The sequence below is a fragment of the Cupressus sempervirens genome, chromosome 10 (genome assembly GCF_028749045.1).
Source record: "Cupressus sempervirens isolate cs-2001-9-10 chromosome 10, ASM2874904v1, whole genome shotgun sequence".
Lineage (NCBI taxonomy): Eukaryota > Viridiplantae > Streptophyta > Pinopsida > Cupressales > Cupressaceae > Cupressus > Cupressus sempervirens.
The window spans coordinates 914,535,157-914,554,516 of NC_143127.1; the positions used below are offsets into that span (position 1 = coordinate 914,535,157).

Below are 19,360 nucleotides of genomic sequence, written 5' to 3' on the forward strand. Positions count from 1 at the left end.
TATGATTAATTGATCATATCCATTTCTGGTCTACTGTTGTGCTTGTGTTTGAGTTCTTAGTTCTTGGGTGAATTTTGCCCTTAGGAAAATTCTTGCATAACCAAAACCTTTAGTAGGAAACAAATATAAAGAGGGCACTAGAAGACAACCTTGTCAAATTGAATGATAAATCCCAAAGGTTTGAGACTGGTAGCCATTGGTGGAGATGCAAGTAGAGGCATCCCCAAAAAGCATCTAGATTGATCGCAGAAAAGTAAGGCCAAACCCCAATGCCTGAAGCATTGCAAGAACGAAAGACCACTCTATCTAGTCATAAACTTTGGCAAAATAAATCTTGAGAAAGATGACCTATTTCTTAGAGTGCCAAGTCCATTCCATTCCTTCCCACACAACATTTATATTGTCTAGGATATAACAAGATTTGATAAAACCTATTTGTTCAGGGAAAATAATCTAAGGAAGAAGATGATAGATTTTAAGAGAGAGAGAGAGCCTTGGCAATGATCTTGTAAGAGACATTCAACAAGGTGATGGGCCTCCAATTGCATATATCTTAAGGGTCACCCACCTTAGTTCTGAATTTGATATTTCCCTTATTAATAATATTTCCTAAAGAGTAGGAATTGTAGGCTTCAAGGTAATCCTTATGTAGGTTTGGTCTAATATCTTCCCAAAAGGCTTTGTAAAATTCACAAGGGAAACCATCACAACTAGGGGCCTTATCATCTGCCATGCAGAGAACAACTTCCTTGAGGTCTACTAAAGTGAGCTTCTACTCATAGAACACATATTCTTCTAGAGAAAGCCTTTTAGGAGTGACATACAAACAAGCCTATAAGGCTTTATTTTGGGCATTCAAATGGTCCTGCACTATGAAAACTTTATCATAGTGGTGAATGAAAGCTTGGATAATAATGGCAAGCTCACAGAAGGAGTGTTGACTGTCCTGAATGCATTTGATCCCCACTATAGAATGGTGAGCCCTCAATGCATTAAAAAATTTCTTAGAAGCTTGATCTCCAACCTCCAGATAGTGTCGGTAGGCTTTGAGTTGAGCTCCTTGAATAGTATAGTTGTCTGCAACCTACTTCTAGTGGTAGAGGTTGGTAAGCTTAACCTGGAGATCTGTGTAAAATAGGTTGATGGCTAGAGCTTTAGTGGCCATACAAACATCTTTTGTAGTGGCCTCATATGATCTCTTGAGCTAAGTAGCCAATTATCTCCCATAAATGTGAAGAAACCTCACAATATAGGTTATGGCATCATTCCACCATTGAATCCACCCAGCAGTGGATTGGGGCCTAGGTTCAAGATTCAAAGTTTGCAAAATATGAGAGGTGGTGGGTGGATGTGATAGTAAGGAGGTATTAAGGTAAGACTAAGTCTTACAATTATGAGGAGGGGAAAAATACCAACTAATGGAGAAGTGAATGAGAAAATAGTAAAAAAGAGTAACATCAGTGAGTGGATTAACAGGTAGGATACTCGTGTAAGAAAAGGAAAAAAAGGATTGAGCAAAAATCATTGCATGGTTTAGCCCTTTAAGAACCCTATTAGATCCCTCATGAAAGTTGGACAAAGTGTACCATACACCATTAGGTCAATGGTGATGAACATTGGGATCAAAAAGACCTAGCATGTTGCATGTAAAACTAGGCTTCCCTCTCTCCAGTTGATCATCAAAAAGGAAAAAGACCCACTTTATCAAAAGAATGATTTAATAATATTGATTTTGAAAAAGCAACAAAATCCAAACAACTCTCTACATGGGCGTAGAACCATGACAAATAACAAAAAGAAAAAGTCAAGGGGAGAGGAGAGTGACTACACCACCTTGACCAACTTCATGCTAAGAAGCAAAACTAACACCATCCAACCATATAACATGGTAGGCTGAGTTGGGAAGAAACCCAAAAACTTTGACTTCTTGCAGGCACAATATGTCAATATTGCCAAGCCTCCATTTGGTATCATGAATAGAATATTTTTGAGGGAGGTCTATTAGCCCCCACACATTCCATGAGAGAAAATTCATTATAAACTAGCTTGCCTGTTCTCCTCATCCCCAAGAGAGGAAAATTTGTTATGTAAGAAAGTAAAGGATTCATATGAGGGGTCAACCAAAGAAATGGCTCTTCATTTATCCCCATTGATAGAGACTACATGCCAGCCTTCAGGGCTATAAGAGTGATAGAGAGGTTAACAAGAAATCATAGAAGATACTTGAGGTGTATGAACCCAAGTATCTTGAACCTCCAACTATTCTATTGCTTGGGATGCATGGTTTGAAATAGGCAATGACACAACCATGGGAACCTCAAGAGCTGCAGGAACAAGAGGAGACACACTAGAGCTAGGATGGCCAAGTTCTTGAGAAATGGGGCCTAGTTTAGCAATGCCCTTGCCTTTCTTGATGATCATCATCCATTCATCTTTTTTAATAGATGGAGCTAGCTTGGTTTCCTAGACTGGATAGTGATTGCACTCAAGAAGCAGAAAATCCTTTATCTTATGGCTAGCAGATTGATAGCAAAAGAAAGTATTCAGGAGATTTAGTTAAACCACCTTTTGGGTAAAGGTGGTACCACCAATCTAAATTTCCACTAATTCTTTAAGGTCTCTAGAGAGGTTGACCTCAACACAAACCATCTGCTAAGGGTGGGCATTGAAAAATTTGTCTAGTTCCACACAAATCACTTTGTACATAGTTTGGGCAATTTCTAGGAGGAAAGACTAGCAAGAGATGCACAACCTAGGTAACTCTACCCAAACTAGAACCCTAAGTTTGCATTCATCCAAGATGCAAAGGTCTTGAGACCATCTCTAAAAAATAAGCAAAGATGAGCAAACTGTCCATGGCTCATGGCTAAAAATGGTCTTGACTTGGGAGGGGTTACCAAAATGAAATAGAAAAAAGCCCTTAGTGAGGCTTTAAAAATCCCTTCAAGGTGAATCCACTATGGGATCTTGGCCTTGGTGATCCATTCATGCAATGTGCTTTCAGATGTTGTGCAACCCACAAAATACCCAATAAGCTGTTGGGTTTCTAGCCATTGACAAGTAGATTCAAAAGTAGAGATATTCAAAACCAGGTTGGGAAAGGAATTACCTTGTGGAACACCTTGGGCACAAACTTGCATGGGCATTTTCTCAATGGGGCCATTCTCGCATGCAACAACTCTAGCACCAGCAACAACTACTGGGCCAGAGTGGGTTTAGGCCATTATATCCTAAAAGGAATTCCCACACTAAATGGGAAAATGACAAGTGGCATGATAGAAAGGGTTTAGACAAAAATCATACAAACCTAGTAGAGAACATTTCATAGAGTTGATCACACATAAGTTATAATTTTAAATAAATAGTAATAGTAAAAAAATATTTGATATAGTTATTAAATGTAATGAAAACAAGGGAATGATGACTAAATAGGGATGAATCTAATTATTATTAAGACATAATTTTAGTGTTGAACAGATATTAAAGCAAACTATAATTTTAAATATTGTGACCATAATTTGAGCATTATAACTTTATCTAAAGTGACTTGCAATCCTATCATTGACACAATTGAATTATAAATAAGCACAATACTTAATAAATTACTAGATCACCTTTAATAAAAATTTCCTAGTTTTGTACTATATTTAAAGTTATAGTTGGTTTCAAGATTAAATAACTCCACTAGTGAGTAAAACAAAAATATTTATCCTAAATTATTCTCTAATTAAATTTGAAAATTATAAACTATTATTTATAATTTATTACCATCTTTAAAAATATTTAATTTTTAATAATATTTTTAATTAATAATATATAATTTCTTTAATAATGTCTACATGTTTTATTTTAGAATATTTTATTATATTAATAATTATTATATTATAACATATAAAATGCAATTTAATGATATATAAATACACACACACACACACATATCAGGTATTACTAATAAAATTTATATTACTAAATTATATTTATATGTTATAGTATAATAATTATTAATACAATAAAAATCAACCAAAAATAAATGTATTATATATTTTAAAATTTAATTAAAGCTAATAAATTATTTTTAAAATTGTAACAAAATTCTCTTATCGGACTTCATAGAATTGACTACAAAAGCTTTATTTCAAAATATTGAATTATTAATTTTTTAAATTGATATTACTTAATTCTAAAGAATGTCAATATCTCTATTTTTCTGGAATGTTAAGCACCGCACTCTTCACAAACTCAATTGTAGAATAAGAGAAGAAACTCTCTGCTCTCATGGGCATTTCATTTTCATTCAATTCAATATCTTGCAATTGATGTTGTTGGTTTTGACCACTATAATCACATTTCAGTATCATTGTATGGTGCATCGAGATCTTTAGCTTCTAATTTATGCATATTTTGTAGAAAATTCCCTAAACATTTTAACAAGCCTCAAATCTTTTTAAATAACTTATGGCTCATCTTTATCTTCTAGAAAGATTCTAAGATTTTTCATGAAATTTTTATATGTGGGATTCTAAAGATTTACAAAAATTTTGAAAACATGGAGGATCTTTGGTTAGTTTATGATTTATTTCCATACCTAGCATCATGTTATTGATTTTCAATGATGATGAGTTAATATACTATTCAAGAGCTCTTTCAGCGAGACTTTATGACAAATGGGAAAGGCCGAAACACTATGAAGGAGTTACCTTTGCTAAATTTATGATTCATTATCATTTTTAAGACTATTTTAAAGCTTTTCTAGTGTTTATGACTATGGGGTTTCATGGCATTTTGTAATTGCTTCAAATTTTGATAGTTATGATGATCATGCATGACCTTTTCCTACTTAACTTTCTAGGCTAGTTGTAGGATAGGGAAGGGACGAATAGGGATAATGCTAAGTAAGGGTATGACTTTTGTAATCAAATTGAAAACAAGAAGTGGGTACTTCAAAATATCCCAAGTTTTGTCTTGGATGCACTTTTGCTTGCTTTCTTGGTGGTAAGTCCTCATGCCCTTAACCAAGAAGGCTACTATCTTCTTGAGATGAAATGAAGTCTAAATGACACATTTGGTTGAATGAAATTTTGGGTTTCTAATGATTTTGATCTCTATAATTGGGAAGGTGTGAGCTAAAAAAAAATGACATTGGTAGCCCTAGAGAATGGTTACTCAATCTTAGTGTTATGAGTTTATTAGTGAGCATATTAGTGGGCAGTTCAAATTTGACTTTTTAAAGGGTTTTGAATGTTTCCAAGAATAAATTATTAGGGGAGATATCACCTAAGCTTGGAATTATCTTGCAAGTATTCTTTATTTGAGCACCAACAACATAATTCCATTAAAACAACTCAAGAACTTGAAGATTATTCGAGGTGGGAAAACTTTCTTGAGATGTCTCATTACCCTAGAAATTAGTAAGTGTTATAGCTTGTAGGTACTTATATTGGGGCAAAATCAATTTCAAGAGGAAATTCCTAAGGAGTTGGAAAAACTTAGGAATTTGAAAATTTTAGTACTTTGGGACAATGAATCTTTAGGTTTTATTCCCAAAGAGATTAGAAATTATAGACATTTAGAAATGATTTTAGTGCATGAATGTAATTTATTAGGAGGGGTTCCAATAGAGCTTGGGAAGTTGAAATATTTGAGAAATCTATACATTTATAGGAATAATTTGAATGGCACAATTTCATGGCATCTAGAAAATTGTACGTCTTCTTTAGAGATTGATTATTCTAAAAACATGTTAAGAGGATTCATTCCTAAAGAGCTCAATCACATAAAAGGCTTGTAGTTTCTTTGCCTATTTTAGAACAAACTTAATGAAACTATTTCTCAAGATTTGAAACACTTGTAGAATATATGGAAGTTTGATCTTACTATTAATCAATTCAGTTGTAGTATCCCAATTGAATTTCAAATTATGACCTATCTGGAGAACCTACAACTTTTTGACAATGCATTAAGTCGTACTATTCCTCCATAAATTGAAGTTCACACTAACCTTACATTACGAAGTTAGAGAATAATTTAAGTGGAAGTGTACCAAGTCATGTTTTCAATTCATAAAATTTGACATTATTAAACCTTTGGTATACGCATTTAGTGGGGAATATTCCTTATGGTGTGAGTACATAAAATTCTTTGGTACAACCGTGACTAGAAAAAAACAAGGTGATTGGTAGTCTACCTATTGAGTTCCTCAAGATTTTTAAATTTGAATGCTATTAAAGTATTTTACAATCACTTTAGTAGAAAAATTTCATCAAAGACAAGGAGATGAAAAACTTTGGAAAGGCTTCATTTGGATAATAACTATCTAGTGGGTCACCTTTATATTGAGCTTAATAATCTTCCATAGTTAGTGATTTTCAATGTCTCATCAAATAAGCTTATTGAAAAATGTTCCCATGTAGCTTTCCAATAGTATAAAGCTAGAATGGCTTGATTTTCTAGCATAAATGCTTTTACTAGTAGTGTTCTAAAAGAGCTTCACAATTTTATTTTTTTGGAGTTCCTCATTCTTTCTAATAACAAACTATCTAGAAGGATGTGTGAAATTGTTAGAAGGCTTTTCCATTTTGACAGAACTATAGATGGATGAAAATTACTTTTTCAGCCCTATACCACTAGAGCTTGTTCAACTTATAGGTTTGTAGATTGCCCTATACCATCTAAACTAGGCAACCTAAGCTAGCTAGAATTTATTAATCTAAATAATAATCAATTTTTTGATCAACTTCCTCCATCATTTGCAAAGCTTTCAAATTTAATAATATGCAGTGTTGCATGCAATATCCTTATTAGGTCATTTCTTAATATAACTATGTTTTAAAGGATGCCTATTGTTAATGTAAATAATTAACTATTATCACACTTTACTTAAGTTACTTTGGTTAATGCATTATTATTAGTTGTCATGTAGACACCTAGGAGTATGCATGGTCATATGAGTTGTCTTGTTGACAACACAAGAATTTGCATATTCAACTAAGTTGTCATGTAGACAACATAGTTGTTCACAGTCTAATTGAGCACATGGTGTCTACAACATCTTTTTATGAGATACACCTATGTAAGCTTCTCCTCTCATGATTCAAAAAATTCCTATGCTCAGTGGAGGATAATCCACTCTTGGTAGACATGTGCTTAGTTGTGAGTCTTATCACTTTGCTAACTCCTAGTCATCCTAGAGGCCTTTATATACAAGAACTTCTAGTGTGTATTCATCAATTATTAATTCTCATATTGTTATTATGATCATATATTGTTTGTCCATATTTTGCTAGGTTCTTGAGCTTCTTGATCTTGGTGTGATTTTTCCCTAAGGAAAATTCTTACATGGTATTAGATCTAAGGGAGCTTCATTTCATAGCCATTGGAGACCATTTTTTCTTCACCTCTCAAAGACCATGATTTAGATCTAGAGTATATGGAGCTATGACAAGCATCTAGAGCCAAAGCAGAGCTCACCATTGTGTCTAGAGCATTGATTTAGTGAATTTTGACTATAAATTTGCCTATCCTAGGCTATAGTCAAAATTGAGGCAAATTTTTTTTGCAACTCAAAATCTGAAGGCCCAATTTGTGGAATCAGTATGATCTTTTTAGATTTGTATATTTAATTTTTAGATCTATATTTTTTATTTCTATCTTTGAATTTTTTCATATCTATGATTTCTTTTTCCAAAAAAAATTGGCCATTAGGCCTATAGAGGAGCATTTACTATAGGCAAACTAGGTGGTCAAATCCTGGCAGCCTATGGCTAGTAGATTCCTCTTTGGATCTAGTATCTTCCACTAAACTAGTAGTCTCAACCTTCATCAAACTAGTGACATAATTTTTGATGGTTATAGCATCAAATACTGATAGTCCACTCAAATCGTTGGTGGCTTTGAGTTATTTTAACTCTATGGCTCCTTGCTTTTAGAAACATTATGCATTCACCATATGGTAAATATGGGACTAAAGTCACACATACACTATCAACTTCTCCACACTGGATAACCACCTTCAAAAACTTCTAGCTTCATCTAGACTCCCACCAGCTATACCACCCATCAACTTCTACATCCACTAACCTCTGATCTCCAGAAACACTTTTCCAGTGCCACAAACTGCATTGCTACAAACTCTACACATACAATAGACACATCCACAACACTATTAGTAGCTTACAAACCCTACCATGTAATCAATTACATCAGCCATATGTTCTGCCACATCATCATCCAAACTACCACATAAGCCAAAGGGCTGATTTTTTCACTGGTGTCACAATTTTACTATCCTAAATTTGATTGTTACTATCAAGCCAAATTTCACTATGGTGACAGTCATTTGGACATCAAATTTAACCTCACAATTTTTTGACATTATTAGAGTAGACCCCTCACCATATGTAGTTTTGATTTCATAGTCCAACTTTGGGAGGCCATATTTCAGTCATCAAGTCTCCAAATTAGGTACAATTTTTTCTTTTTTTGTTGGCTAGAATTTCTTGAGTTTTTTAATGGTTCTATTATTTTCTTGTTTTGGTGTACAAATTTCTTAGAAAATTTAGTTTTTGGTGACTATACTTTTCCAATCCTACATTTTGCAACTTCAAATGCTTCGTACGAGCTCATCTGGACATATTTTTAAGTTCCATTTATCTTGAAAGTGCATAATCTTTCATCTACTTTCCAGATCTACAATCAGATTATAGGCTTGTGTGGATAGAAATACCACTTTTAGAAATAGGTTCCTTTTACACTATATTACTTTGATCAACCTTCAAAATTGTTGTATATTTGAGCTACATTGCTAAGTACTAGATTTGAACTCCAAGAGGAGGTTGTAAACAACAAAATTTGAAGTCCACTTAGACCTAAATTGGCAAGTGGTTATTGTAATCAAACTATAAAGTGCAAAAATTATTCATTTGGGATTTTTTTTTGATTGAATGAAAAGGTGGGGGTGGGTGGGTGGCGGGGGGGGCATGGGTGACTCTTGGTGTTGTGTTCCTCTTTTCTTATTGTTATCTTTCTTTCCCTGCATTATGGGAAACCATAAGGTTCCAAAATTAACACCACATAACTATGCTACATGATTAGTTAAAAAAATGTATAAATTGATGAATGAAGAAGTTTCTCAATATGTACATGAATCTTTTCCAAAAGTAATAGGTTTTGAGATACCTCAAAGTGAAATTTGTTCTTGGAAAACAATAGAAAGGAAAGGCCTAGGACTCATTAGGTTAGGGGTTGATGACAAGATCCTCTATCAGATCATAAAATATAATACATCCAAGGAAACTTGGGATGCCCTTAAAAACCTATATAGGAAAGTGACTAAGGATTTCTACAAGATTGAAGATGAGCTTATCTCCATAGATCATACGAGCTTTGATACTATCTAGGGTTTTATCATTAAGGTGAATGAGTTGAGAACAAAACTTAATGATTGTGGTAGTCCCATTAAAGATGATAGGATGATTTATTTAATACACAATAAGTTCTTATCTAAATACTCCACATTTGTCTCTTCTTTCAACACCACAAAGAGTACCTTAGGGGATTCCTATAAGAAAATTACTTTTGATGACTATGATTAGTTCTTAGAGGATGAACAAGCTAACTTGATAAAAATGAGGATTCTCAAGTCTTCAAAGTGTAAGACATTGGTGGCTAACAAGGAGAGCTTTAAAAATTCAACTAGTGAAAGTTCAAACAAAGGCAAGGGAAAAAGAAAGAAGTGGAAAGATAAAAAACAAGGATAGAAAAGTCACCACCAACATCAAATCAACAAGGAAATTCTTCTCTTAATATGAACAAAAAGGGGGACAATAATTACAAAAAGAAGAAGTGTGCCTATTGCAAGAGAACTAGTCATGATGAACATTAGTATTATCACAAGAAGATTGATGAATTGAAAAAAATCACGAAGAAACACAATGTTCCATTACCTAATGCTTATAAGAAAAAGGGGTCTTCATCTTTAGATGTTAAGAGGAAAGGGAAATCTTACTCGAAAACACTATTAGTTAGGGAGAATAGATTATTGACTCAGGTGCCACACATCACATGTGTGCCTCAAAGAGAGATTTTTCTTCAATGACACCTTTAGAGGTACATCACATATTTTTAGGAGATGATAATAAAGTAGAAGTTGAAGGAAAAGGTGAAGTTGATCTCTATATTCCTAATCTTACCTCCAACGTTCTTTCAGTCTACCAAATCACTCACTGTGGAAGAGGAAATAAGGTTGAATTTCTTCAAGATTCAATGGTAGTGAAAAGCATCAAAGATGACTCTTTAGTTGCAATAAGTGAAGCCAATCATGATTCAAGGCTTTAAATTTCTCTTCCTTTGTTCCTAAATCCAATGCACAAGCCTTGTTAATGCATTCATATACAGAAAGAAAATTGTGGCATGAGAGGTTTGAACATCTCAATTATAGGTATCTTCAATAGCTTAGTAGCAAGAACACAATTCATGGTCTAACTCAATTTTGGTTTTTAGAAGCTATTTGTTGAAGTTGCACACTTAAGAAGCATCTAAAAAAAATGTTTGAGAAGGGAAAGTCTTGAAGAGAAAAATGTGTTCTTGAACTAGTTCATAGTGATGTGGCGGGCCCATTTCTAGTGCCATCATTTGGAATGTCTCATTATGCACTCACCTTCATTGATGACTAATCTCGCTATACTTTGGTATTCTTCATGGCTCAAAAGAGTGAAGTGTTTGAATGATTTCATAGCTTCAAGGCTCAAGTATAAAAGTAGTTAGAGAAAGCCATCAAAGTCCTTCAAATAGATAATGGAGGGGAGTATGTCAACTCAAGACTTATATACTTTTGTACTCAAGAGGGAATTGACCTTCAACATTCAATACCATACATTCCATAATAAAATGGTGTTGCCAAAAGGAAGAATAGAACCCTCAAGGAGATGACCACTTGCATGCTACTACATAAGTTTCTTGATCAAGTCTTTTGAGCTGAAGTAATGAATTATGTTAACTACATCCAAAATAGGAGTCCTCATAAAGCTTTGGATTGTGTAACTCCTTTTGAAGCTTGGACTAGAAGGAAACATTCTATAAAGAAGTTTAGAATCTTTTGTTGTCTAGCATGGGCATGAATACCTCCACATAAATGCAAGGAATTTGAAACTCAAAGTAAACCTTGCATCTTTGTTGGATATGTGGACTCACATAAAGCCTACAAGTTGATGGATCCAAAGACACATGACATTTTCTATGAGAGGAGTCTACACTTTGAAAAAATTTGTCTTAGCTTTATTTCTTCAACTCCTCCTTCCTCCTTCATTGAAGAGAGTGATGGTAATGACAATGACTTGGAAGATGTTCGTCCATGACCCAAATAGGGGCATCAACCAAATGAGGTTGAGGATATCCCTTCTACATCTTGTTCCACTAGACCTAAATGAGCTCATCAGACATTGGATGTGACAAGACCATTGGCAGGGAATCCTTCAGATAATAGGAGGATAAGATCACAACACAACCCAATCCCTCATGCTTATATTGCAGTTGCTTCCAATCCTCAATCATTTAAAGAATCTTGAGGGATTCCAGAATGGGATAGAGCAATGGAGGAAGAATATAATTCTCTTATGAGAAATGGTACATGTGACTTAGTCTCTCTTCCTAAGGGAAGAAAATTGGTTTGGTGTAAGTGGATCTATGGGACGAAGTTTGCAATGGATGGAAGTGTTGATAAGCATAAGGCTAGACTTGTTGCAAAAGGTTTCTCCTAGGTACCTAGCATTGACTACATTGAGAACTTTGCACCAGTTAAAGAAATGAACTCTAATCATTTGACACTATCTATAGTTGTAGTTTAGGAATGGGTTATTCATTAGATGGATGTGAAGAGCACATTCTTGAATGGTGATCTTTATGAGGAGATTTATATGGAACAGCCACAAGGGTGTTGGATACAATTGATTAATTGTGTGTTGTCTTTGTTTTGATGATTATCTAAACAAGTGTGAAAGTGTGAGTGCAAGAGAATCTATAAATATGGTGATATGATTGAAGATCAATTGTAAGAAAAATAAGTGAATTTGAAGAATAAACATAATATCCTTGTGCTGCAGCAAAGTCATATTCAATTAGGAAGGATCAAGTACAAGATAGAATAGAGATCTAAAATCAGCAATCAAGTTTCATTCAAATTAGGTCAATTCACTTTTACTCTCTAACCATTGTAGCAATGATCTAAATCTCTTAACAAAGTTGGCTTAAAAACTATTTGCAAATTCTCTAATAAGGTGGCAATTCCATTGAATTGTTCTCAAGACCTCTAACTAGGCCACTCCTAATGGGGTGATTAAATCCTTTAAGAGGGTCACACCTAATAGTTTGTTTTGTAACCTTTAACAAGGTTGGATCATAATAGGGTGCACTTTAAAAGAGTGAAAATCAGTAACTAGTTGCTATTGGTGGTTTTTCCCAAATTGGATTTCGACATTAAATGTTTGTGTCAAATGTGTTTATAATATTTTCTTTATTTTTTTGCAACTAAGTTAAAGTAATTCTAATCATAGATAGCATCTAATAGTTTATAAGTTAATCTTTTACCGAGCTGATCCAATTACTACCAAGTTGCAACACTCTATGTGTTTACCGAGCTTTAGTAGTATTCAATTATTTGTTTTCATTTTTTACTGACATCAAAAGGGGATCTTGGATTTATTTTGGTAGTAACCAATTCACCCATCCCCTCTTAGTTAATCCTCTTATATTTCCAACAAGGGGTTCATTCAGTATTCTACCTTGGTTTGCAATTTGGAAAAGTCTATCTATGGACTAGAACAACCTCCAAGAGCTTGGTATGCCAAGATGGATTCTTTCCTTCTCTTGGCATAGTTTACCATATGTCATTTCAATCTTAATGTCTACATTCTTTAGCAAGAGGATTCTTCCTTGCTTCTTGTACTTTATTTTGATGACTTGATCATTATAGGGAGTACACCATCCATCATTGATAATGTTAAGGCTAGTTTGCAAGATATATTTTTGATGACAAACTTTGGTCTACTTCATTATTTTCTTGTTATCAAGATACATCAGTCTTCATTAGGGATCACATTATCACAACCCAAGTATGCTCTTGATCTACATGCTCGATTTCACATGAGTGATTGGAAGGTTGTATCTACTCCATTTCTTTTAGGTGTTAAGTTAGAAACAAGTGTTCCACTCCACATGTTGATGCTACTTTGTATAGATAGTTGGTTGTAAGTTTCATCTACTTGATGCATTTATGCCTTGATACATCATTTGTAGTTGGCATGGTTTCTCACTTCATTCAAGAGCCACATGAACTTCACTGGACGGTAGCCAAATTTATCCTTCACTATATCTAGGGTACACATACATATGGGATATGCTATGTAGCTATTACTAGACTATAGTTAGTGGGTTATATAGACTTAGACTATATAGGGGATCTTGATTCTCACAAAAGTAGTTTAGAATATATGCTTCATCTTGGTTCTAGCCCCATTTTTTGGCAAAGTAAAGTTGAGTATCAAGGAGTTGTCAATGTGACTATAGGGACTATTTGGTTATAGTATATTTTGTAAGAGTTTGGTTTTGACATATCTAGACCTATAGTCATCCATTGTGATAATCAAAGTGATATTGAAATCTCAAAACAACCAGTTCAACATTAGCGGACAAAACATATTGAGGTGCATATGCACTACATCAGAGAGCTGATTCATGAGCAAGTCATTACGTTGTAGTATTTTCCTATAGAGTAGTAGATTGCAAACATCTTCACTAGCCATTCACTGATGTCAACTATCTCCATTTATGAGATCTATTAGGGGTGCATGATTTTTCACCAGGTGGACCACATGACTCTTCTCTTATTTATTTTACTTATCTCTCTTTTTGAGGGACAATTTTTCCCGTGAGGTTTTCCCTCTTTTTTAATTTTCAAAGAGATTGCATTGCATCACATTATATGTAGAGCATTACATTTGTACATAGGTACCTAACATGGCCTAGTAGCTATGACCCATCATGCATTTTCATCATAGCTTTTGTGAGCTTAAGTTGATTCCACTATGTTGTACTTAAAGGGGGGGTGTTATTGTAAATAATTATTTATTATTACACTTTACATAAGTTTACTAAGGTTAATGCATTATTATATTACTTGTCATGTAGACACCTAGGAGTATGCATAGTCATATGAGTTGTCTTGTTGACAACATAGGAATTTGAATATTCAACTGAGTTTCCATGTAGAAAACATAATTGTTCATATTCTAATTGAGCACGTGGTTTCTACAACATCCTTTTCTAAGATACACCTATGTAAGCTTATCCTCTCATCATCATACAAATTCCTGTGGTCAATGGATGATAATCCACTCTTGGTGGAAATGTGCTTAGTTGTGATTCTTATCACTTTGCTAACTCCTAGTCATTCTAGAGAACTTTATACATAGACACTTCTAGTATGTATTCATCAATTATTCATTCTCATATTGTTATTGTGATCATACATTATTGGTCCATATTGTGCTAAGTTCTTAAGCTTCTTGATCTAGGTGTCATTTTTCCCTAAGAAAAATTCTTTCATTTAAAGTCAAGGGCTCTATGGAGAACCTATTTTGGATGCATGTAAAACCTTGTATTCATGGCCATCAATCTTACTTCTTGAAATAAATAAGCATCAACGGGCCAAATCATGGCCATAACTGCTATAGTACTAGTAGGAATTTCACTAGTTATTATTGTTATCTTTTTTTTTAGGCAACCAATTCATGTGCTTTTTCCACTTGAAGAGAAATATCTTGTTACTTCAAATGGTTTTTCTTTTTCTTTTTCAAAATAGAGCTTAGGCCCCCCCTATTGAATTAGGGCAACTTGGGAACTAGGGTGGAAACTATAGCTAGATAAAGGGGACCACCTATATACTATAAAGATAGAGGGAGAGGGGCAAGTACCCTCTTCAATTATAGGAGGAGGTGGGGGGTGCTATCCAATTCATAGTAGGGGAATATATGCCAAAAGGAAGCTTATGTGAGTTGTCACATGAACATTCATCTATATTAGATAGGGAAAATTGATAAATAATTTCTTTGGGAGTACTAGAGGGGCTATCCTATTTACATCATGACTATAAATAAAAAACTTTACCCACCAAACCTACATGGCTACAGGCTATCAAAACACAAGAGAAGATTATATGATAAGGCTATATTCTAGAGAAGTTCATTAATTCAAAGAGTTTGACAGTATCATCACAATATCCATTTTCAACATATCCTGTGATAATGGTAGTCCATGAGATCAAATTTATTTGAGGAATTTTATCAAATAGTTTACATGCCATGTTTATGGTTCCCCATTTTGTATACATGTCTACCAAGGCGCATGTAATGACAATAATTTTACAATAATCCTTTGCATTTGTGCTTTAACATTTAGGAAACCATCCTTAAAATGAGTGATCATAAATCATCTAGTTTAGAATAAGAAAAACCTATAAAATAGCCACTAATACATACTAGCAACAAAAAACTCTTCAATATTGTTTCTCTGCAATACTTTTTCTTGCATCTTAAAGTATTCTTCAATGGACCCACTTCATTTTCTATACCATTTCCACGGATCCTGCTAAAAGATTTTGCCACAGATAAGATTAATTGAGTGAATTAAATATGCCACCAATGAATTTATGTACTACTAGGTGAAAATATATAATGCACAACATTGGTCAAAGAGCATAAGAGTATATTATGTTTGTAATGTTATGCTATAAGCAATTTTAAAATAACATGTAACCAAACATGAGTTTGAACCTTTTTCATATGCCCTACCTAGAGATCCTTGGGACAAGGATGAAATACAAGCAATATATATATATATATACACACACTAAACCATGTGTAAGTGCACATGATAACAACCTACACAGATCATAAATATTGCAATAGAAGACTGACAATCAACAAAACACCAACGAATCTCCAAATGCCACCACTAACCAAAACATAAATAAGAAAACATACGAGATCAACCAATATAATAAAAAAATGTTGAGTCCTAAAAATTGGCTAAGTCCAAATTCTTGAAGCCCTAACATTTGGCTAAGTCTTTATTTGTCAAGCCCTAAAATTTTCTAGAATCTTTATCTTAGCTTGTAGAGGTTTGGAACCTATCTCAAATGAATCATGACATATATTAAAATATATCTTAAGTACAAGGAATATATTAAAATATATGTCAACTTATAATTAAAGGATATCTTTTAAACCCCAATGAATTGACTATGAAAACACACACAATTGGAATCAAAATGCAAACACCAAAGGGTTGAAGAACATCGAAGAGGGTATCTGAATCAACTCCCAAAAAGTTTGAAACAAAATGAAATGTTCCCATTGCCTGCCTGCATAGGTTTTTCACAAAACCTAGGTGATACTTTAATACAACACTAGAAAGTATCATGTGACATTCCTAAAGAAGGAGGGAACCACTTTTAGGGACTATGCGATACTTCGCTCAAGGGCATGTGATACTTTTCAAGTATCATACAATATTTTTTTCAAAGGGAGTGTGATACCTCCTAGTATTGTATGATAAAACTCCAAAAGGCTTGTGATAGAATTAGGGGATGCATGATATATCTTCTATGGGTGTGTGATACAATATTGTGTCACACCATGCTGATAAAAGGTCACCTAGGGAACACAAGAAAAACACTTAAGGACAAACAACAAACCAGAACTGAGTTTAGAACCTCCACACCAGGGAGTACCAGATCCACAATTTGAGGTGTGAACTCTTGAACACACTACTAAAAGATGTAATCTACAACTAACCATCCAGCAAGTAGTAAGAACTAAAGGTATAGAAAGAACCTCATAGTGTACTAAAGCAACATCACATTAACTAAAATAACATTACAATGAACAAAACTAAACTAAGTATGTGGTTCCTCCCATTCATCAATGGCATCATAAGACCATCATGGGCCCTAGCCATCCCTTGTGTGTAACATCCCAAGCCACTGATCAGATCATCAATACTCTTGTAATAGGGACATTAGTACTAAACATGATAATAAAAAAAAAAGAAATCTAACATGCTAGTAGAAAAGCATAAGATAAACCTACAAGTAGATAAAACCACCTATCACATGCTAATCATCATAATAAGGAATGCATCAAAACTAAGATCATCTAACATGATAAATAACCATTCCAATGAAAACATAAATCACAAGAAGCATACTCCAGAACCTAAAGTACCAAGTGAAAACATCCAACAATGGTTGTGCTAGAATAGTAGACCATCTCTGTACACTGATCCCTAGTAGTGGTGTGAGTAGCTATGCCTCCCAACCATGTGGCACCCGTAGGTCCACACCCACTGTGCTGATGGAGATAATGATCCAACCACAAAAATGAAAATCAACATCCATGGCAAACACACATGCCAAGTAGTATGATGACTGAATCCAAGACATAAACAATGCATAAACTATAGGTCTTGGTCAAACATCTCAATGGGCTACTATGTAGGGACTAACATCATGGAGAGTCACTTGGCATCCAAAACCCCAAGCTTAGATCACATGTGGAAAAACTCTCAAGGTACTCCCTTAGAAGCCATCATACAAATGTGGACACTCACTCAAGCCATTCTCTTGAAGGCAAATGCATAGAACTTTTTCATTATCTTAAGTTTTATTACCACCCAATGTTTTTTTTAATTATCAATTACATAAAACTTCTTCATGCCAACACTATGGGACAACTTCACCAAGCTATGGGATAAAAGCCCCCTTTATATGCTACCCTACCCTACCCATGCTCATCTAGTGATGAGTCCCCATAGACATGGAAACTCCCAACCCAACCCCAATGATCATAACTTTTGGAAAAACCATAGAATATTGAGCCGTGCCGATCAACTGACAAGAGTACTCATGTGTGGTGCACCACCATCACAAAGATCAACACAAAGACTAGATGAGAACCCAAAGAAAAGGTCAATCAATTGAAAACTTTATTGGGATGATGGATGCTACATGCATCCCAATGCAACATAAAGTGCAAAAGTGGTCTAATAGATATCCAAATGGATCATCCAAGTCCATGACCCACGCTATGCCAAGAAAACATGAGAAAATAGGGTGGCATGCAAAACAAAGCAAAAAACCTAAAATTTGGAAAAAAAAATATGAAATTAAAACCCATTTGTCCTTTGGGTGAAAAAACCTTGAAAATCCAAAAATAATTGAAATCAAACAACGTATGCAAAAAATGCTAACATAATAGCTCAAAAACCAAAACCCCCATTTTAAATATAGGGAAAACATTCATACCTAATCAACCAGGTAGAACCAACAAATAGAAATGGAGGGGAACATTAGTTCTTAGCCTCCTAGCATACTACTAAAAGAAATGGAAGCTAAAATGGAGCAAAAATAACAAAATGAGAAAGCCCTACCTAACAGAAAAAGGGGCAGAAACTATAACTCACACAATAAAATAAATCACCCACCAAATACTCTAAAAATGATGGCAAAGCATAAACTCCCCAGGCCAAATCCAATACCACCAGAAATTAAATCCAAAAAAATTTAAAGCTTGAAATCCCAAAATTATAGAAAATAACTTAACACTTTCACAACAAATGAAAACTACTAAATGCATAGACACACTCACTGGTCTAATCACATAATGCAGATGAGTTTTGAGTTACCAATCACTGAAAGGTTTTAATTAAAATAATAAAAATAAGGGTATGTCGACTATGCAAGCACAACATTGACAAAATATGAATAGCTGAATCACTAACTCCATGTGCCACTGTCGAGGATAAAATTCCTACACACTAAAATACATGATCAAGTGCAATTGCATATAATATCATAGCTAAAGCAACATGTATTGAAAATAACTATTTGATCCATTTGCATCACTCACATTTGCAAGAAGCATAAAAATACACAAATGGCGTAAATAACCATGGCATAAAATTCATCTCATAACATAACCAACAAATATACCCAAATAAACAATATAACCAAATATCATCATAGATCTACTATCATCTCAAAAATAGCATCAACATACAAATATGATAAACTGAATAACATAGTAGTAACACATCTATGGTACCAAATCCAAGTATAACACCTGACCCTTGGGTCATCACAAAATACATATAATAAGAGTATCAAGTATCTCTCAAATTAAAATAGATAAGGTACAAACTACAAACATGAGAGGCACTACATCCTCCCCTACTAGCATAGGCTTACTCTTGGAAGCCAATAAAAAGGTGGGGGTAAAATCCCCTCAATCATGAACCATCCTCCCAAGTCACA

At 34.2% G+C, this 19,360-nt stretch overlaps 1 pseudogene; it reads left to right on the forward strand.

The window, feature by feature from the left end:
- The first annotated feature begins 859 nt into the window (after positions 1–859).
- LOC149536971 (uncharacterized) lies at positions 860–14,851 on the forward strand (annotated as a pseudogene).
- The last annotated feature ends 4,509 nt before the right edge of the window (positions 14,852–19,360 follow it).